The sequence below is a fragment of the Pelophylax lessonae genome, assembly GCF_965119305.1.
Source record: "Pelophylax lessonae genome assembly, chromosome: 4".
Taxonomy (NCBI): domain Eukaryota; kingdom Metazoa; phylum Chordata; class Amphibia; order Anura; family Ranidae; genus Pelophylax; species Pelophylax lessonae.
The window spans coordinates 408,688,867-408,711,500 of NC_138771.1; positions in this window are offsets into that span (position 1 = coordinate 408,688,867).

Below are 22,634 nucleotides of genomic sequence, written 5' to 3' on the forward strand. Positions count from 1 at the left end.
CACAAAATTTAACACACCTGCTCCCCATTCACACCTGAGACCTTGTAACACTAATGAGTCACACGACATCGGGGAGGGAAAATGGCTAATTGCGCCCAATTTGGACATTTGCACTTAGGGGTGTACTCACTTTTGTTGCCAGCGGTTTAGACATAAATGGCTGTGTGTTGAGTTATTTTGAGGGGACAGAAAATGTATACTGTTATACAGTGTTGGGGTAGTTACTTAAAAAATGTAACTAGTTACTAGTTACTTCTGTAAATTGTAACGAGATTACTTTACTAGTTACTGCATTTGAAAAGTAACTTCACTACTTATTACTTTACCTTCCTCTTTCTTAATTGACCGTGTAGAAGAAGATACATGACACTCTTTCTGCATAGAGTTTATTGTATAAACACAGGCTTTGGGAAACATGAGAACAAAACCTGAAAAAAACAGAATAAAACATAAAGTGCAACAAAAAGTCATAAACTTCGTCCCTCTCTATTCTTTGAAATAACGATTGTATCGCACGGCTTGGGTAACGCAGGAAAACGCGTTCCTATAGTAAAGTAGTGTAGTTACCTCCTATAGCCTAGTAAAGTAGTGTAGTTACCAATATTAGTATTGTAACTAGTTACATTACTTAGTTACCAAAAAAAGTAATGTAGTTACTGTAATCGGTTACTTTGTAACTAGTTACCCCCAACACTGCTGTTATACAAGTTGTACACTCACTACTTTACATTGTAGCACAGTGTCATTTCTTCAGTGTTGTCACATGAAAAGGTATAGTAAAATATTTACAAAAATGTGAGGGGTGTACTCACTTTTGTGAGATACTGTATGTAAACTGTGTTACCTGCTAAAAGATTTGCAATTCTGTTCAGCCAGTTTTGCAGCCCAGCCATTCATGTCAGTAAAGCAGAGGGCTCCCAGTGATCCCTATTCTATCTCTGGAGGAGCCCCACCTTTCACTGTATGTTTTGATTTTGTTAAGTGTTGCATAATAATTTGGCTTTATATAAATCCTATATATGTGGTTGGACCACACAATTCCATAGAAATATGCAGTCCAAAGCTAAAGTACACAGGGGTCACTTTAAGGTACCTGTGATAAAAGAAGTATGAGGGCTGCCATTTCTGGACTATTAAAAACTCGAAATCTGGTTAAGACACCTTACCTAGAATATGGCAAGAGTTACCTCCTCTGTAATGCAACTAGTAAGATTCCAGCATAGAGCAGTCACCAGTCACATAACTTTGTTAAAGATTCATAAAGATAAAATTGGTACTGTTTGAATAAGTGCAGACCAGATGAAACAATGGTGATTTTTCTAATGTATTTCAGTTTTGATGGAAACATTGTTATTAATATTTGCTAATAGATAAGGATTATTGGCTGTGTGCACTTTCAGATGTCTCATTGTCAGTGTAAATACTTTGGGGGTTGATTTACTCAAACTGAAAAGTGAAACATTTGATGCAGCTGTGCATGGTAGCCAATCAGCTTCTAATTTCAGCTTATTCAATTAACCACTGACCGCCTAAACTGTGGCAGGTTGGCTCTATTGTGCGAAATCACGTACTTGTATGCGATTTAGTGCAATAGCCACTAGGGGGTAAGCGCACACCGCCAGAGGCGCGATTGCACGCTGACTGGACAGCATAGGAGCCAATCAGTGGGTCTGGCGGACCCAATGTCCACCGGCCACCCGTGATTGTTCCTGAGACAGGCAGAATGGGATCTGCCTATGTAAACATGGTAGATTGCCTTTCTGACAGGGGAGAAGATAGAGATCTTGTGTTACTGCTAAGCTGGAACACGGATCTTTGTCTTCCCCCAGTCAGAGCCACCCCCACACAGTTAGCAAGCTCCCCCTAGGGACACATTTAAACCTTTGATCACCCCTGATGTTAACCACTTCCCTGCCAGTGTCATTAGTACAGTAACAATGCATATTTTTTAGCACTGATCACTGTAATAATGTCACTGGTCCTCAACAAAGTGTCAAATGTGTCAGTTAGGTGTCTGATGTGTCCACTGCAATGTCGCAGTCCCGCTAAAAATCGCTGATCGCCACCATTACTAGTAAAAAAATAAATACATAAATAAAAATGCCATAAAAATATCCTATAGTTTGAAGACGCAATAACTTTTGCGCAAACCAATCAATATATGCTTACTGGGATTTTTTTTTTTACAAAAATATGTAGCAGAATGCATATTAGGCTAAACTGATGAACAAAGTTGATTTTTTTACATTTTTTATTGGATGTGTTTTATAACAGAAAGTAGAAAATATTGTTTTGTTTTTTTTTTTTTTCAAATATGTCACTCTTTTTTTGTTTATAGCACAAAAAATAAAAAAAGGAGAGGTGATAAAATACCCCTAAAAGAAAGCTCTATTTGTGGGAAAATAACCGTGCAATTGTCATTTAAAGAAACACTGTACTGTATCACAAAAAATGGCCTGGTCATTAGGGGATAATACCTTCCGAGGCTGAAGTGGTTAAGCTTTGATAATAAAACCTGGAAGCTGATTGGTTTCTATGTAAAGCTACAGCAGATTTTGCACTCTCCAGTTTTATTAAATCAACCTCTATATGTAATTAAATTAACATATAGTACTAGTTTTAGGCAGGCATTAAAAACTGCTGTAATTAACTGCTTGCCGACCGCCGCAAGTACATATACTGCGGCGGTCAGCCCCGTGCAGGCAAAGTGACATATGGGTACGTCACTTGCCTGTGAGCCAATAGGGGGCGAGCACGCGCCACCGGAGGCTCGCTCCCGCCACCGCTCGCTCACTGTGATCCCCGCGCATGTGACCAGTGGACCCGATGTCCGCCGGTCACTCGCGATCGTCTGTTACAGAGGCAGAAAGGCTGGCGGCTAATGTAAACAAAGCCGCCTGTCATTCTCCCTTGTGTAAGTGCAGAGATCATACGGTCCTGCTATGCAGGATCGTATATCTCTGTAGTTACACAAACAGCCACATCCCATAACAGTTAGAAGCATGCCCCTAGGGACACACTTAACCCCTCCTTCTCCAATAAAGTTAACCCCTTCCCTGCCAGTGTCATTTTTACAGTAACAGTGCATATGTATAGCACTGATTACTGTAGTAATGTCACTGGTACCTCCAAAAGTGTCAAAAATGTCAGTCAAGGGTCCGATCTGTCCGCCACAATGTCGCAGTCCCGCAAAAAAAATCGCAGATCACCGCCATTACTCGTTAAAAAAAAAACAATAAAAATAACAAAAATCTTTCCCTTAGTTAGTAAATGCAATAACTTTTGCGCAAACCAATCAAAATACGCTTATTGCGATTTTTTTTTACTTTGGGAATTTCATATAAAAAAATTAGATAAATATTGTTATTTTTGCAAAATTGTCGCTATTTTTTTTGTATATAGCGCATGATCAAAAAATCGCACAGGTGATTAAATACCACCAAAAGAAAGCTCTGTTTATGGGAAAAAAAGGTCGTCAATTTCATTTGGGTACAGCGTCGCACGACCGCGCAATTGTCCGTTAAAGTCACGCAGTGCTGAATCGCAAAATACCCCCTGGTCAGGAAGGGGGTAAAATCTTCCGGGGCTTAAGTGGTTAAGTATGTAAATAGAAGTGTACCGCGCTATGGATAAATAAATGTGTTTAACCCAAATGCTGCTGCTCAAAAATTAGGTAAAACCAAATTTCTCAATATAAAGTGCCAATACACAGCGCAAAAAGGTATGTGATATAACAATACAATTCTAACAAATAATCACACCAAATAATTATAAATAATCATAAAGTGCAACGTGCAAACCATGTGCAAAAGTTGCTAGAGAACATATATATGGGATACCCCTTGTCAGGGTATCATAATAATAAAAATGTAAAATTGTTCAACGTGATAGTCCAATAAATATATATACAGTCAGGTCCATAAATATTGGGACATCGACACAATTCTAATCTTTTTGGCTCTATACACCAGCACAATGGATTTGAAATGAAACAAACAAGATGTGCTTTAACTGCAGACTTTCAGCTTTAATTTTAGAGCTTTTGTCCCAGTAAGGAGCCTGGTGGAAAATCCTTGGAGGTCTGATATCTGTAGTTCTGAATGCATATAATGGCACGGTATGCATATGTAAAGGGAAAAACTCACAATAGTGTAACTCCGTAATATGACTTTTATTTATATTGCACATAGAGTAACACTCACATTTTGTAGAATAAAATCAGGCTTGTAATAGATAAGGAGTGGATCTGGTATAGCTTTCTGGCCGCGGTGTGCGCTCGGGATGAGTCCTTTGTCCCGGGCACGCCACAGAAGGTCTGTTTGGAACATCTTGCCGAACTTCTTGCCGAAGTGTGTACACAAGTACTTAGAAGAGTTGATGCTTTTTTGAAGGCAAATGGTGGCCACATCAAATATTGAATTGATCTGGATTTCTCTTCTGTTCATTTACTTTCCATTTTGTTAATGGATAAAAATAAATGATTAACACTTTTATTTCGGAAAGCATTCCTAATTTACAGCATTTTTTCACACATACAGTGCTTTGAGAAAGTATTCGGCCCCCTTGAACTTTTCGTTGTTGATTCTTAACAAAAAATTACAGTTTTATATCTTTATGTTTGAAGCCTGAAATGTGGCAAAAGGTCGCAAAGTTCAAGGGGGCCGAATACTTTTGCAAGGCACTGTACCTTCCTTAGTTTATACAGTAAGCGTTTGTGGGGAACGGTGTCAAAGGCCTTTGCAAAGTCCAGATACCCCACATCCACAGGCTTACCTTTATCTAGGTGGAAGCCCACTTCATCGTAGAAGGTTAATAGATTGGTTTGGCAAGAACGATTTTTCATGAATCCATGCTGATTACTACTAATAATACCGTTTTCATTACTAAAGTCTTGTATGTGGTCCCTTAACATTCCCTCCAAAATCTTGCAGACTACTGATGTTAGGCTGACCGGCCTATAGTTACCCGGGATATATCTCGACCCTTTTTTAAATATTGGTACCACGTTGGCTTTTTTCCAATCAGCTGGCACCATACCTGTCTGTAGACTATCCTTAAAGATCAAGAATAATGGTCTGGCAATCACTTGGCTGAGCTCTTTAAGAACCCTCGGGTGCAAGCCATCCGGTCCCGGTGATTTATTTATGTTAAGTTTTTCTAGTTTAGTTCTAAGTCTATCCTCTGTTAGCCATGGCGGTACTTCCTGAGGTGTATTATTTAGTTTAGCATAACAAGCTGGCTTAATGTAGCCCCCCGATTCTTTTGTGAAGACTGAAGAGAAGAAATTATTTAACACTTCTGCCTTATCCCTGTCCTCAGTGGCCATATTTCCTTTGTTGTCTTTTATGGGGCCAATGTGTTCTGGCCTCGCTTTCTTACTGTTTATATACTTAAAGAATTTCTTGGGGTTATTTTTACTCTCTTCCGCTATATGTCTCTCGTGTTCTATTTTAGCCACCTTGATTTCATCTTTACATTTCATATTACACTCTTTATAATGCTTGAATGCTGCCAATGACCCCTCAGTCTTGTATTTTTTAAGGCCTTTTTTTTAGTATTAATATGCATTTTTATGTTGGAGTTTAGCCATCCAGGGTTTAGTTTTGCTCTTTTAAATGTATTTCTCTTTGGAATGCACTGGCCAATCCCTTTGTTTAGTATGCTCTTGAAGCACTCCCATTTTTCCTCCATGTTCTTTGTTTCCAGGGTTCTATCCCATTTGATATTTTCTAGCAGAGAGAGCAGTTATGGGAAATTGGCTCTTTTGAAATTCAGTGTCCTTATATTACCCTTGTGTTTCCTATTACTATGATTAATACTGAAACTAATTGACCTATGGTCACTGTTTCCTAAGTTGCCCCGTATTTCTATATCCATGAGCAGGTCTGTATTAATCCATTTTTGGTTTGATTGATGGGTAAAAAGTGTTGATTCATGAGTAAAACTGTTTTAGATTGTCTTCACCTTCTGTCCATATGATGAAAATATCATTGATATAGCGATAATATCTGTATGGGTTTGTTGTATGCTGTTCAGGAATTTGTCCTCCGGGTCAGCCATAAATACGTTTGCATATTGGGGTGCCATTTCACTTCCCATTGCAGTACCCATACACTGAAGATAAATGTCATTGTTGAAGGTGAAGTAATTGTGTGCAAGAATAAAATCAATGAGCTGTGTAACATCCTCAGAAGTGTATTTGGTGGTAATTGCTGTATATTGTTGAGCTTGTTCATAAAACAATGTGTCTTTCAGGAAACTAGCAGTATTTATAACTAATGGTTTTAACATTTTTTCTACAAGGCCTGAAATTTGTTAAGTAAGTGTATTCATACCTGTTATGATGGGTCTGCTGGATTTTCTGGCTTGTGGATTTTGGGCAGCGTGTACCTCTAGTAACCACATAAAGTTAAGCACTAGAAGGGATAAAAAAGATAATGATTTACAACCCATCATAACAGAGGATGAAGCTCTAAAATAACTATTCCAACAACCCCCAATACTAACATTCAGACAACCACCCAGACAGAAACTAAAAAGCAGGAAACATCATTCTGATTATAAAGTCACAAATAATGGAAGCAAACACTGCAAAAAAAATGCTGCAAACTGTGAAACCAAATCTAAAAGTGTAACACACACAAAAGGAACCTTCAATATCACAGGATCATACAGCTGTAGCTTCAGTAATGTCATGTACCCCATCCAATGCAAAAGATGTAGCAAAGGATCTTATGTTGTTGAAACAGGGCATAAGTTTCAAGCAAGGATGAATTTACACAGACATACCATCAAGGATTGTAACTTTTGTGAATTAGTAGTGCTTGGATCTTGAAGAAGGGGACATATCCCAAAATCTTGTCCTGAAAAACTGCATGTTAGTGCAAATAAAAATGTATCATGCAGGGTACTCAATATGAATATTGAAAAGACCTCTTACTGTGTCCTCCAGGTCTGTGTGATGAGTATATTCGGGAAGCCCATGGATTTGCAGATTGTTACAGTGATTTCCAACTTTCTTGAGCAATTTTATATCATGCTATCCTTGTGGTGGCCTATGTGGATTGCTCTCTATCTCATAGCTCCACAGTTGCTTTAGCATATAAATCCAAAGGATCCTCAACCTTTTCTATCCTTGTCAAAATCTGGAAGAGTGAAGATCTAGTTGAAAAGGTTTCTGAGTTGAGAGTTTGCTTTTAAGCAGAAGCAGCATCTCTGTCAGATCTGATTTAGTAGGCAATGCCACTGACATCTCTGTGCCATGGTCTAACTCAGCAGACCCTGCTAACAGCACTAGAGAGAAAAAGTGGAAATGTGCTAAAACATGCTACTTGATATGAGGTGTGGCATAACCAAGCAAGTTGCTGAAATATGTAGAGGAGTTGCAGTTGTGTAGCCAGGGCCGCTGATAGGGGGGGACCACCAGCCCTCTTGTAGGGGGCCCGAGCACACAGGGGGGCCCACACAGAGAGGGGGATTAGTGATGGACAACAAATTGCAGAACTCTTCCTCCAGCACCTGAATCTGATCTGTCCCTCTCCCTGCTATCAGCTTTTATCTGCTGAGAAAGAGTCGTCCCTCACTAACCCCCCTCCCTGTGTGGGCCCCCCTCCCAGCACTATCTCTGCTCAGGAGTTTATTTGTAACTTTGTTTCTCTCTCTCTCTGTCTCTCTGATCGCTGAGCTCCAGCTTCCCAGCCTGTATATTTTTCTCATCTCATCTTCATTTTTATTTAACATAGTTTTTTTTTTTTTTTTTTCTTTTTTTTTAGATTTAGCAGGCATTATGTGAATTATGTGGGAAAGTAGTCTATTTTAGGATACCTATAGCGCTTGCTCTAAAATAATATATCTTAGTGAGATTAACAATAAATTAAATTAAATTGAAATATATATAAAAATCTCAATATTAAATTAATACTCCTCTATTAATATAATAGATATTAATAAAACATAAATAGTTATATGCATAAATTGTGAAAACGGGATGTCATGTATGCCTTATAGCATCAAGACCAACCAAGCATAGATAGCCTCCAGGCTATAATAGGGGTCTCCTCGTGGCTCACTTTGGGTAGATAGGATGGCGGGCTCCCCCTCTCTCTCCTCTCACCTCAGGCCTGGAACACCTTTCATAACACCTGGAAGCTATCTACCCAAAGTGAGCCATGAGGAGACCCCTATTATAGCCTGGAGGCTATCTATGCTTAGTTGGTCTTGATGCTATAAGGCATACATGACCCAACAGAGGGTTGTAGTCAATGGAGAACATTCAGAACAAGGTCATGTTACCAGTGGGGTACCTCAGGGATCTGTACTGGGACCAATTTTGTTTAATATCTTCATAAGTGATATTGCAAAAGGCCTCGATGGTAAGGTTTGTCTTTTTGCTGATGACACAAAGATATGTAACAGGGTTGATGTTCCTGGAAGGAAACGCCAAATGGAAAAGGATTTAGGAAAACTAGAAGAATGGTCAGAACTCTGGCAACTGAAATTTAATGTGGATAAGTGCAAGATAATGCACCTGGGGCATAAAAACCCAAGGGCAGAATATAGAATATTTGACAGTCCTGACCTCAGTATCTGAGGAAAGGGATTTAGGAGTAATTATTTCAGAAGACTTAAAGGTGGGAAGACAATGTAATAAAGCAGCACGAAATGCCAGCAGAATGCTTGGATGTATAGGGAGAGGTATAAGCAGTAGAAAGAGAGAAGTGCTTATGCCGCTGTACAGAACACTGGTGATACCTCACTTGGAGTATTGTGCGCAGTACTGGAGGCCATATCTCCAGAAGGATATAGATACTCTAGAGAGAGTTCAGAGAAGAGCTACTAAACTAGTACATGGATTGCAGGAAAAAACTTACCAGGAAAGGTTAAAGGACCTTAACATGTATAGCTTGGAAGAAAGAAGAGACAGAGGGGATATGATAGAAACTTTTAAATACATAAAGGGAATCAACTCGGTAAAGGAGGAGAGCATATTTAAAAGAAGAAAAACTACCACAAGAGGACACAGTTTTAAATTAGAGGGGCAAAGGTTTAAAAGTAATATGAGGAAGTATTACTTTACTGAGAGAGTAGTGGATGCATGGAATAACCTTCCTGCAGAAGTGGTAGCTGCAAATACAGTGAAGGAGTTTAAGCATGCATGGGATAGGCATAAGGCTATCCTTCATATAAGATAGGGCCAGGGACTATTCATAGGATTCAGATATATTGGGCAGACTAGATGGGCCAAATGGTTCTTATCTGCCGACACATTCTATGTTTCTATGTTTCACATCATTTGGTAAGTGATTCGCTCTTACCATGGATAAGGTATTTGCAGGCTTTGTTTAACAAAACATTTACACAGTGTAGGAGAGATTACTATAACAGAGGAGCTGTCTGTAATTGTTCTTTACTTTTACTTCCAGCTACTAAAAGCGCCAGGAGGGGGGGCTGAGAGGGGGAGAGACACACACACAGGAACTGACATGCAGGGAGGGAGAGAGGAGAGCAAGATGAATGCACATAACCTGACCACGGTAATCAGGGTTTAGCAGCCATGACAAGCGTGGTCAGCACACAGAGGGGGACACCGAAACAGGCAGGATCAACCAGGTTTTTAAAGTTCAGAAAGGGGCAGATTAGACAGCACAAGCAGTGTACTGTTTATTCTGCTGTAAGGGAACAGAAGCACTCTTTTTTCTTAGGGTTACAACCATCCAAAATTGCCAGCAAAACAATACCTTTGCCAGTAATAGAAAAATTGAAAAAAAAAAAAGAAACACGTGGGTTCACCCCCAAAATCCATAGAGGACCCATATCCCAGCATGCAGCCTGACAGGTCAGAAAAAGGGGGTAGAGTGAGCAGCCCCTCCCTCCTGAACCATACCAGGCCACGTGCCCTCAAAATGGGGAGCTGCTTTGGGGTGGGGGGGGCTTCACCTCAAAGCGCCTTGTCCCTATCTTGATGGGGACAAGGGCCTCTTCCTGACAGCCCTACCTGGAGGTTGTGGGGGGTCTGTGGACAGGGGCTTATCAGAATCTGGAAGCCCCCTTTAACAAGATACTGGCCCCTCCCCCTATGTGAATCAGTATAGGGTGCATTGTACCCCTACCCATTCAAAGAAAAAGTGTATAGTGTACATCCATCCTCAATCACTGGACCCGGAAAAAAACAAACAATGCTCCGCTGTCAACTAAAGCAAACTGCTAAATGCCTGGCTTGCCGTTTGACAGTTCTTATGTAGGTAAGGGCAGGGCCATCTGGTGATGTCACCTGCAGGCACCGCCCCCTTGTGATGTCACCTACCCAGCATGCACAGGTCGGTGGCGTTACAAGGGGGCAGTGGCAAGCAGTGACATTGCCAGGTGGCCCCACCCCTTACCTATCTAAGAACTGTCAAATGGCAACCTAGGTATATGCCGGTTTGCCTCAGTTGATGGCGCAACATTTTTTTTTTCTTTTTCCGGTGTCTGGCAGTGGCGGCGGTTTTGTGATTGACAATGGATCTACATCGGGGGACATTTTTTTCACTTATTTATTACTTTTTTTTTTCACTTTTTATTGCTGGCAATGTTTTTTTTTTTTCAGCTGTCAGTGGGGAAGCCCATTGACAGTTTGATTACTCATCGGTTGTTAAGGACTTGTGATGGACAAACATCGGATGGGGCGGTTCACGAATGCCATCCGCGAACGTTCTCAAATGTTCGCGAACTACAAGTTTGAAGCGGACCCCATTCACTTTAATGGCAGGCGAACATTAAAAATCTCCAGGTCATATTTGCAGCCACAAAATACTTACTAGCTGTGCACACAATGTCCCACAACATAGACACTGACATACCAGAAGTATTGCTATTGGAAAAGTTCCCATAAAAATTATTTTCTTTTTTTTCAGAAAAAAATGTATTTATTTTTTTTTAAATCAGCCAGAACTGACAGCAGCTGGTAAATACATGTCAAATACATATAGGGTCCATTCACACGTCTGTAAAATGCGTTCCACAATTTAGAGGGTTTACAGATCCATTGCTTTTCAATTCCAGTCATTCACAGGATAAAGAAGTAAGTGTCGGCCAGTACAGGCCCCAAAAATTAGCCCACAGGTGTTCACCTGACAGCAAAGAACTTTGTATTTGGTGGCTGGAGGTACATTAGGCATTCATAGGATACAGAAGTAAGTGCCGGCCAGTACAGGCCCCAAAAATTAGCCCACAGGCGTTCACCTGACAGCAAAGAACTTTGTATTCGGTGGCTGGAGGTACATTAGGCATTCACAGAATACAGAATTAAGTGTCGGCCAGTACAGGCCCCAAAAATTAGCCCACAGGCGTCACCTGACAGCAAAGAACTTTGTATTCAGTGGCTGAAAGTACATTAAGCATTCACAGGATACAGAAGTAAGTGTCGGCCAGTACAGGCCCCAAAAATTAGCCAACAGGCGTTCACCTGACAACAAAGAATTTTGTATTCTGTGGCTGGAGGTTGCTGTGTGGAGAAGGGACAGACTGTATAGTGACACAAGTCGCTAGCTAATAGGTCCACAAAAGTCTTTTGTCAGTGTAGGGATAGGTTGCTGTGTGGAGCTAGGACAGACTGTAGCAATTAGGCATTCAATGGACATAAAAGGCCTTTTATGCCTCTGTATTTACCTAAGACAGGGACCATGAGTTGTTATGGGTGGTGGCGGATATTTGTGGCCTGTCATGAGGAATTTGAATCAAACATGGTCTACTGGTCACATGTGTTGAATTCCTCCGAGATCCATGCCTCATTCATTTTTAGAAATGTGAGGTAGTCAACACTGTCGTGAGCTAGGCGAGTGAGCTTATCAGTCACGATCCCCCCTGCTGCGCTGAACGACCTTTCGGACAGGACATTGGAGGAGGGGCAAGCCAACAGTTCTATTGCAAATTGTGCAAGATCTGGCCAGAGGTCAAGCCTGCCCACCCAGTAGTACAGAGGTTCATCCACATCGGTCGTTAACCCGATGTAGTCGGACACCTGTCGGTCTATGCGTTCCCTGATGCTGGAGCCTTTGCAGTCAACGCATAAGTCGCGGTAAGCCCAACACTCACCTAGGGACGATCCACTGGACAGATGGAAAATAGGGTTTCCATCCTCCAGATTTGATGGACATGTCTCCACTGACATCCGATGCCCCATAGACATGCATAGGGGGACCGTTCAGATCCGCCAAAAAAACGGACAGGCGGATATGAACGGTCCGCCTGTGTGAAAGGGGCCTAAGAAGGCACTTGAACTCCCATCACCGAGCCCAGTGGGAGCAATGCCATCAGAACCCACAAAGCCACACTCCAGGCCCTCACTGTCCAGCCTCTTCTCCTCACAATTGTCCTCCACTCCACCTTCCATCATGCCATCCTCATGTTTTTCTAGAAAAAGGTAGGCTTCCATGGCCCAAATGTTCGAGGGTAAAAAAAATGATGACGCCGGATAACCCTGTTGCCAAACGGTTGACCGCTGGCTGGTCAGAACTGATAGCCCGCCAACTACTACCATATAAACTGGTGGACTCGGAGGCCTTTCGAAAATTTGTGGCCATTGGAACACCACTATGGAAGGTCCCAGGAAGGAAATATTTCTCGCAGAAGAGCATCCCAGAGCTATATGGCCATGTTCAGCGGCAAGTGAATGTATCTCTGGCACACAGTGTCGGTGCGAAGATACATCTGACCACAGACACGTGGTATAGCAAATACAGACAGGGAAGGTATATAACTTTTACTGCCCACTGGGTGAACCTTCTGATGGCTGTCAAGCCATTTCAGGGCCTCAAGAATTGAGATAGGCCGTCGGTACATCAGGTGTGATCAATTTTCAATGATTGGCATCATAGCTTGTAGACTCTATAACTTTCACACAGACTAAATAATAACCACTAATTTGGGTTATTTTTACCAAAGATATGTAGAAGTATAAATTTTGGCCCAAAATTTATGAAAAAAAAATTACTTATTTGCAAAATGTTATAATAGAAACTAAAACAAAATGTGTTTTTTTCAAAATTTTCGCTCTTTTTTCACTTATATCGCAAAAAATAAAAAACCCAGTGGTGATTAAATACTACCAAAAGAAAGCTCTATTTGTGTGAAAAAAATGATTAAAAATTTTATTGGGTACAGCATTATATGACTGAGTAATTATCATTCAAAGTGTGAGAGCTCTGAATGCTGAAAATTGGTCTGGGCAGGAAGGGGGTGTAACTGCCCTGTATGGAAGTGGTTAAGGACGTGTTAGTCGAACAGGCAAACAGGCGATGTTCGGGCCAAACTTTTGCTCAGCCCAAACCATTTGTCCAACTCTACTAAAAGGTAGTAGCAGTCTCGGGGGTATAGAGCAGAGCACAAACTAACAATATTCTGCATCCACCATGTCTAGGCCTTGCAAGAGTACCACACCGCCGCAAGGATTTTAAAAATGACAGCTGCTGTGGGGGAGAGGAACCCCTATGTATGTTTGCAGGGGTTCTCTCATGCTCATAGCCTTTTTTATGCTATCCCACTGACTCTTCTCCATCCGTCCACAGCAATATAAAGCCCTAGGCTGCACTCTGAATGTATCAGCCAAGTTTTTTTTACATTGTATGTTAAATATACCTGTAAATGATTTTGGTCCTATATAACAGCTTGATGTAAATAATATTATTCATGATTGTTAAACTTGTTTGCTTGTAGAGGTTTTATTTATGTGTACATAGGATAGGCCATACATGCTCTTTATATACTACTTTTGTGCTTTGCACTGCTATACTGCTCTTTCTTACAATACATTTCTATAAAGCTTTTAGTACACACTATTTTTTTTTTCCATTCTGCCCAGCAGACTGAATGAAAAAAGAAAACCGAAGAGCTCTGCAGGAGCCACTGTACTAAAATCATCTATTCTATTTAAAGTGGCTCACTAGGTTTTGTAGAGCTGTGTTTTTGATAGGTAAATTTTGCTTGCCACAGCTTGTCAGTGTAGCTGCAATTGCTATGTTAGCAAGATGTAGTTGCTCACTGTATGCAGTGCAGCTGCATTTGACTAGTTATGTTTGCTCAGTGTTCTCAGTGGCTGCTAGTCTGTTTACTCCATCTGCTGTCAAGAAAAGCTGTGAGAACTTTGTGGATCATAGGTGGGGAGCTATGCAGATTGCCCTGGTGGCATGTTGGGAGACTGGATATATTCTTTGAGCACACTGAGCTCTGGATCTTTTCCTGGAGAAGAATAGTCCAGCCTGGAAGTCTACTGTTCATGAGGCCTCAAGTGGGTGACCTAAATGGCCTGGATGCTAGGATCCTAGAGAGCTGTCTGCTGAAAATCTGGTCTGGTATCACTGGAGATAGGTATCGCTTGGAAGTTGGAAGTAGGCAACCAGATAACCTTGGGCCTTATGTGAGTACAGATGGTTCTGAGAGATCTTAGAGACTTTTGGGCTGCTGCCACCCCTCTTGTGCTGGAGAGTCAGCTGTGGGTCTGTTTTTAAAAGGAGTCATCAGCTGGTGTCCTAAAGAGCCTGGTCCATTTTCTGTAATGGGACTCTGAGAAAGGAATCTTCAGTTAATTATTACTACTGCTACCTCAAAGCTATATTTCACTGTTTGTTGCAAGCACGAACGTACAGCTTTTCCATGAAAGGATACTTAGTCCTCAAGGTGTACATAGTTCCTGTTTTTGGAGTATCCCACTCAATTTCCTCAACCCCATTCAAGTTCCCAAAAAATTAAAACAACAAAAACAGCACTCCTAGACTGGTCATTGGAGAAATGTGTGAGTGAGTTTGTGTGCCTGGCTTCAGGGAAAAGCCTTTGGGAAAGACCTGGGCTGTATTTCTGTAGCTCCTACATATACCTTACCATTCATTTTATTTATTTTTTTTTCCCAAAAAGACATCATATTTTATATTTATTCAGTTTTAAGGTTCAGCTTGTGGGCGGGGTCATCTGTACTCATGCATGTGGGGGGTACCTTTCATGTAGAGCATGCTCATTAATTCCTGGGACCAGGCAGAGATTGTGGTCATGTAAAAAATCTAACATTAGGGCAGTTCATCTGACTTTTCCCATGTCACTTTACACTGTAACTTGTATGTTTGCTTTAGGAGGGACGCGCTGAGTCTTTGCCCACTCCACCAGTCCAATGTACCTCTGCCACCTCACTCCCAGTAACAAAAGGGGGTCCCATTGAGCACCTAGTGCGGGCCTCATGCGTGCTCTTCACTTTTAAGTGATTGTAATCCCTCACCATGTAAAAGAACCCTTTCAGTTTAAAATAATGACAGGCAAACCATTTGTATGTATAACAAATTATAAATACCTTTATTTCCCTTTTTTTTAAGTGATCACATTCCCTCTGTTCTCAGCTACATAAGAGCTGGGGGAGGAGAAGCAGCTGCACACTGAGCTTCCCAGTTACAATCTTTGCAGGGGAGGACAAGTCTGATCATTGGAGGAGAACAGGCTGTGTTCCCGGCATATCTAGAGAACTGACCATGGGGTTTTCTCCTGTTTAGAATAATATATTTTCCCAGAATAATATACAGTCTTTTCCTAAACTGGCCATGCTGGGTAGTCTCTTGTTTTATGGACACAATCACCTCACTAACTGCAATCTGATTATTTTTTTTAAAAAAATGTGTTGGTTATGCTAGAATGTCCAACTTTTTTTTTAAATAATTTAGAGTCAGTTATTTAAGAGTCATGACAAGGTAAAACAAATATTCAATTCCAGTGCCAAACAGTGGAATGCCAAAGCCCTCAAACATTTTCTTTCTTTGCTCTACAGCATCTCTTCTACAGAAGAAGTCTTCCCTAATACACTATATTTTTCTTTTAATTATTTTTTTTATTGAACTTTTTCTAATAAGGTACAAACAGTGCACCAAAGAGTGCTACAATACGAGAAGTACACAAATAAATCAAAAAGACGAAAATCAAAAAAGAATTACCATAAACATCAAAACAGCCCCTATCCCCATTGTTCCTCTTCACAGTGATGGAATAGCGTGAGGAAGCACCATAGGTAAAAATGCAGATTTAGTTGGCAGAAGAAAGGACAACAATATCAGTCCCCAGACAAAGGACCCACCCAAGGAGATATCATCCACTTCAATAACACTGGTAGTTACAGAATTAAAGAACAAAACAGCAGAAACATCATAGTGAAGAAGTGGGTAAAACCTCATAAGTCAGAGGCTATCGCGTCCCTTAAATCATTGCAAAAACAAGAATATCTCCCATGGGGCTGTAATATAACCAAACATCAACAGCAGAAACTTCAAGGACATAGATAGGTATACCATTCAGCATTTTCAGTCAAAGGCAGTAACGATAATCAAGTCAGCGCATCAGCATAGGGGAACAAGCAAAGGTAAGAACATAACTTGGTGTTGGTGGAGGGCATGGATGGCCAGCTTGGCCATACCATATCAAACTTTTTGGGACAGCCCCTATTCAAGTATGTGGCTTTATAGAGCAGAACCATAAATTGACCAAGGCCTTCCAAAAGGCTAAGGTAGGTGAGATAGATTTTTTTTTTTCAGTGTAAAACTATTGCCTTGCGGGCATAAAAAAGGAGAATAGTGAGTAATGTTCTAAGGGTCATGGTCACACCTTCCACCAGAGCCAGCAAGCAAACAGAGACTGTCATCAGTATTGGCAGAACCAAAATATCATGGATACGTTTTGTCACCGCAGGCCGGACAATGCCAAAAAACATGATTGAAAGTAAGACCGTTGCCAACAGTCTGCGGAAAGGTCAAGGTAAAAACTAGCTAACCTGGCAGGAGTCATATAGATTCTATGCAAACATTTTAAATGTATGAGACGGTCTCTAGCTAAGACTAGGTATTGGAAGAGATAGTCCCATATATCCCCCCAGTCATCCCACTGTAAAGGGAAGTCACCTGTCCACTTCGCCCTGCACAAGGCTACCAGGGGTGGTATGACAGTAAAAAGCTCTCTATACACCTCAGACGGGGTTTTTTTTTAGAGAGTCAACGGGGTTTTGATCATGGAGGGCTCCAGAGGGACGAAACTGAGCTACAAAAGCATCATGTATGTGGAGGTAACGGAAAAAAATATTGGGTGGGAAGGGCAAATCAGGCCTTCATCTCAATAAATGTTAAGAGTCTACCTCCCTCCAGGGTTATGTCTCCTAGGAATTAGTCTCCCTTCACAGCCCACAAAACTGGATTCGGGACAGTGACAAAGTGGGGTAGATGGGGATTCAGCCAGAGAGGGGAAGCTGGGGATACGGAAGTTACTTAAGGTTGAGAATTTTTTGGATGTTGTTCCACATGCTGATAGTAGCTCTCATAGAGCCAGTCAGAGGAAGGGCAGTACGCTGCCCCCTATATAAAATAAATTTAAGGCTTTCATAGGAGCCTCCAGCACAATGGTCAATACCCCTTTGTCTTCCAACAACTATCTTTGCACAAAGACTATCTGTCCCGCAAGGCACAATGGTAGGTCTGGTAGTTCCTAAAGTGCCCTAAGCCCAATTCTTGGAGACGACAGTGCCCAAAGAAAGAAGCTGAGTATCCCATGTATCCTCTGGAAATAGGACTGGGGAACCCACACAGGAGCATTGCATAGATAATATAAAAAAAACTGGTAAGGACGTCACTTTCAGGAAATTTACCCTGCCCATGAGAGAAGGGTAATTTTCTCCAGGCTTCAATTTTACATTTTTAAAAGGTAATAGGAGGCAGAAGATTCAAAGTCAGATAATCCGTAGCTGAGGCCATGACTTTTACAGCTAAATAGGTTTGCTGGGATACCCATCAGAGGCACATATTAGGGTCTGCAAAAGCAGCAGAGTCCAGGGGCAAAATGGAGGATTTAGATCAATTTATCATAAGCCCACTGCAAATTGATCCAGAGTATGGAATACAGCTTGAAGGGAAGGGCCAGATTCCCTAAGGAACAACAATAGATCATCGGCATACAATGCCACACATTCTCTAATTCCCCCAACATCTAAGGCACCAACCCCAGGGAAGCATCGAAGAGCTACAGCCAGAAGTTCCATAACAAGGGCAAATAAAAATGTGGCTAAAGGACAGCCCTGCCTAGTCCCCCGACCTATTCGAAAAAAACCAGAGAGGAAATTACTGTTTTTTGAGGGCTTTTTGAGGTGTGCTATACAGCAAAGAAATCCAAGCAAATCCAAGAAATTTGGACCAAAGCCCATAAATTCCAGGACCATGAGTAGGTAGCCCCAGTCAACAGAATCAAAGGCCTTGGCTATATCCAAGGACACTACAACCCTTGTGCCTGGTTTAGAATGGTTAATTTTAAGATGAGAAAAAATTCAGGGTAAATTCGTGTCAGTGAACTCATGAGGCCTGAACTCATGAGGCTTAAAGCCCGTCTGGTCAAACAAAACAATGTGCTGCTACAGGACAGAGGAACCCATGTTAAAGCTCAGCCTCAGAAGGATAATTCAGGTGCACGCCCTGGTTGCAATAGAAGCATGTAGAAAAAAATTGAATGGATGGCGACACTCAGAAATAATACTATTTATTCAGAATAGCAAAAGTCAGTAAAAGATGAACATATTGCAGAGATGATGATAATGACACAGCTAACGCGTTTCGCACCAAAACTTGTGCTTAATCATAGCTGAGATAATAGATAAATGTGTAGGTATATACACCAGTAAATAACACTGAAAATCATTCTAACCAGGCACACCTGCACATGTCAAATCTAGGCATTACAAGAACAACACAAAATGACTCTCTGTTCCAGGGAATGGCCACAGACAATCGACAACAAATCAACTGAAAGGGCCATACTCCCAGGACAAACAAAAAGAAAATAAAAGATAAATAAAATGCCAAAAGAAAAACATTGCATCACCAAAATCCCATTTGTTAAATAGCCACACATCAAGCATTCATAAATATTGATGTATATATAGCATCTCCAACATAAAGGGATACCCACAGGTGAGGGAACAATATATCCCTCAGCTGACGGTCCCACCAATAAATGTGTATATCTCAAACCAAGTGTGGCAAATAACGACATTTGGCATGCAAATGTATAAAATCATATACAGTAATCTTACAGGATACTAACAGCATCAAATATGATGATAAATATATTGATAATATCTAACATAAAAATAAAAAAGAAGAAAAGGAAAAGGAAGAGAGGGAACGGAAAAAGAAAGAGGGAGAAAAGGAAGAAAGGGGGAATTTTTATGTATGACATCCCATTCAGAGTTAAGTCCAAGAGGTTTTCTAGTGTTGAGATTAAAAATCCAAAACACTTCCTTTTTGCATAACATCATGAACTTATCACCACCTCTCTTGGGAAGCCCCACTTTCACAATGCCCTGTATACGCAAACTGCTAACATCTTGGTTATGAGTTATGACATTTGTTCCAATGTTTGGCAACATTGGTAGGGTGATTTTTATGTATGTTATACAGGTGATCGCGAAGGCGATCCCTTAACCTACATGTTGTATGACCTACGCACTGTATGGAACATAATTCATATGTAATAACATAAATCAAAAACCTAGTGTTGCAATTGATATATGTACGGATTTTATATTCCCTATTAGTTGCAGTGGCTTAAAGCCCGTCGGGTCAAATTTTACCAGGGTAGGGAGTAACTTAGATATTGTAATGGCTAATGACTGATTTTTGATAGGATTTAATAATAGGGCTATGGGCCGATAGGAAGAAAAGGATGTGGAATCCTTTCTGGGCTGGAGAATGAAGACTACATGGGCCCCAAGCATGGAGAAGGATAGAATCCGTTGATCAAAACAATAGGCATATAGGGACTAGGGATCAGGACCTCTAGATATTGTTTCTATTTGGGAACCCATTTGGGCCCGAAGATTTGTGTGAGTGAAAAGAATAGATAGCTGCCTCAATTTCTAAAGCTGTGATATCCACCTCAAGAATAGGGATGATCGAACTTTTGAAAAGTTTGGTTCGACCAGAACACCCGAATTTTCCAAAAGTTCGGTTCGGATTTCAGAACCCCATTGAAATCAATGGGACCCGAACTTCGGTAATCAAAAAACACAATTTTTAAGCCCTAAAACCCAATAAATGCCCCTAAAAAGTGCCTAGGGTTCTGGGTCATGCCCCATTAACTATTAATCACACAGAAAAAAGTTCTTAAAAATTGTCATTTTTTATAAAAAAGCCAATTATTGAAAAAAAAAGAGAGATTTTTTTATTTTGACTTTAGTATCTGGGAGGTCTAAAAAGTGTACCTGTAAAGTTTCAGCTCTGTAGCATGTCCAGAACCATGAAAAAAAAAAAGATAATTTTTCAGTAGAACAGGGATGTGGGACCCTCCTTTAACACCTATATGATCTTTTTTTCTGGTTCTGGACATGCTACAGAGCTGAAACTTCACAGGTACACCTTTTAGACCCCCCAGACACAAAATCACACAAAAAAGTTCGTAAAAATTGTCATTTTTGATAAAAAAAAGCCAATTATTGAAAAATTAAAAAAAAAAGAGATTTTTTGATTTTTTGGATTTAGTATCTGGGGGGTCTAAAAAGTGTACATGTGAAGTTTCAGCTCTGTAGCATGTCCAGAACCATAAGAAAAAGATCATTTGTATTAGTATTTGTATGCCAAAAAAAACGCTAGCGTCAAAAAAAAAAAATGCCCAGGTGTGTTTTTGCTGGCATTTTTGGGGGGTTTTTGGAGGCAGGCAAAACATCAGAACTTGTGCACAGTACCACTATACACAAATTCAGATGTTGAACCCAAAAAAATGCCTTCTATTAAACCGGCAAGGTGTTACAGCAGCGAAGCCAACCCCCTGAGCTGAAAGTTTTCTAATACAAACAATCTTTTTTTTATGGTTCTGGACATGCTACAGAGCTGAAACTTCACATGTACACTTTTTTAGACCCCCCAGATACTAAATCCAAAGTAAAAATCAAAAAATCTCTTTTTTTTTTTTTTTTTTTAATTTTTTCAATAATTGGCTTTTTTATCAAAAATGACAATTTTTAAGAACTTTTTTTGTGTGATTTTGTGTCTGGGGGGTCTAAAAGGTGTACCTGTGAAGTTTCAGCTCTGTAGCATGTCCAGAACCAGAAAAAAAAAAGGATTGTATGTATTAGAAAACTTTCAGCTCAGGGGGTTAGCTTCTCTCCACACCTTGCCGGTTTCAAAGCAGGCATTTTTTTGGGTTCTTTGCAGTCAGGAAAAACATCTGAACTTGTGTATAGTGGTACTGTGCACAAGTTCAGATGTTTTGCCTGCCTCCAAAACCCCCCAAAAAATGCCAGCAAAAACACACCTGGGCATTTTTTTTTTTGACGCTAGCGTTTTTTGGGCATTTTTTTGGGTTCTTTTGAGGCAGGCAAAACATCTGAACTTGTGTATAGTGGTATATATACACACATACATATATTTATATACACACCTAGACATATATAGGTGTGATAGTAGCAGAAATATATTACTGTAAATGATTTCATTAGCGCAAGCATATATTTCTGCTACTATCACACCTATATATGTCTAGGTGTGTATATAAATATATGGATGTGTGTATATACACCACTATACACAAGTTCAGATGTTTTGCCTGCCTCCAAAACCCCCCAAAAAATGCCAGCAAAAACACACCTGGGCATTTTTTTTTTGACGCTAGCGTTTTTTTGGCATTTTTTTGGGTTCTTTTGAGGCAGGCAAAACATCTGAACATGTGTATAGGGGGTATATATACACATATATGCCTGAATCAATACCCCTAGACATATATAGGTGTGCTAATAGAAGAAATATATTACTGTAAATGATTTCATTAGCGCAAGCATTTATTTCTGCTACTATCACACCTATATATGTCTAGGGGTATATATTCAGACATATATGTGTATATATACCCCCTATACACATGTTCAGATGTCATGTCTGACATCAAACATGTCCTCAAAAAAGCACTGGCAGTGGCAGCCCCTGCAGCATAAAAAATGCTTGGCTGGTGAGAAGCCATATGGGTGTGCCGAAGCAATTCAGAGAAATGATCATTTCTCTATAGCGGTCACCCTGCTATGGAAGGGTTTTGTCACCCTGCCATAGCAGTCACTGCCAGTTAACCCTACACTACACTACGGTCCCTTTACACTTAACACTTTCCCTACAGAAACTAAATTTTTGAAGCTAACTTAAGTGTAAAGGAGCACTCTAACTACACTAGATATCCCTTTCCTCACACTAAAAATAGCTAAATGACACTTTTAAAGTAAAATTAACAGAACTGCTTCCATTCTCTTCCATGTCCAGTATAACAATGCTAGGAATATGGCGGGGGCGATCTTATATACTGGGGGGCGTATTCACTAATGATTGGTCTAGGGACCCCCTAGTCACTCCAATCACATTCCTAGCATTCTCCTGCCCCCTCAATTGGCTTTTGCTAATGGTTCTGGTCCAATCACGGGCTTTTAAAGCCCATTTCCTGAAGCATTGCATTTTGGGCGGTTCTGGTTGCCGAATTCCAAACTTTTTGGGCAAAAAGTTCTAAATTCGGCCGAACCTCGAACACCCAATGTTCGGGCCGAACCGATGGTCGACCCGAACTGTTCGATCATCCCTACTCAAGAAGAGTTCTGTCATCATCATCTAGGTAAGACA